The sequence below is a fragment of the Varanus komodoensis genome, unplaced genomic scaffold (genome assembly GCF_004798865.1).
Source record: "Varanus komodoensis strain SLA01 unplaced genomic scaffold, ASM479886v1 scaffold32, whole genome shotgun sequence".
Classification (NCBI taxonomy): domain Eukaryota; kingdom Metazoa; phylum Chordata; class Lepidosauria; order Squamata; family Varanidae; genus Varanus; species Varanus komodoensis.
The window spans coordinates 2,438,544-2,438,820 of NW_025335798.1; positions in this window are offsets into that span (position 1 = coordinate 2,438,544).

Sequence of the window (277 nt, forward strand, 5' to 3'; positions counted from 1 at the left end):
TAAGAGCAACTGCTATGTGTGGGAAAAGGGGTGCTGTCACAGATAAAACATGCAGACTTGCTAGCCATTGGCACAGCCTGAGCTAGGAGCATTATATATTTTGGGAGGCAAGACTGCTGGGGTTTTGGTTTGTTTGTTTTTTGTTTTTGCCACATTTAAGAAGCAAAGAACTGATCAGTGAATGGGAATTGATTTCTGCTGGTGGCTTCCTGCATATTGACAGGAGATTATACCTGAAAGGAGCACTGCCTCCCATAGCTTCACACCCTGGTGCCCT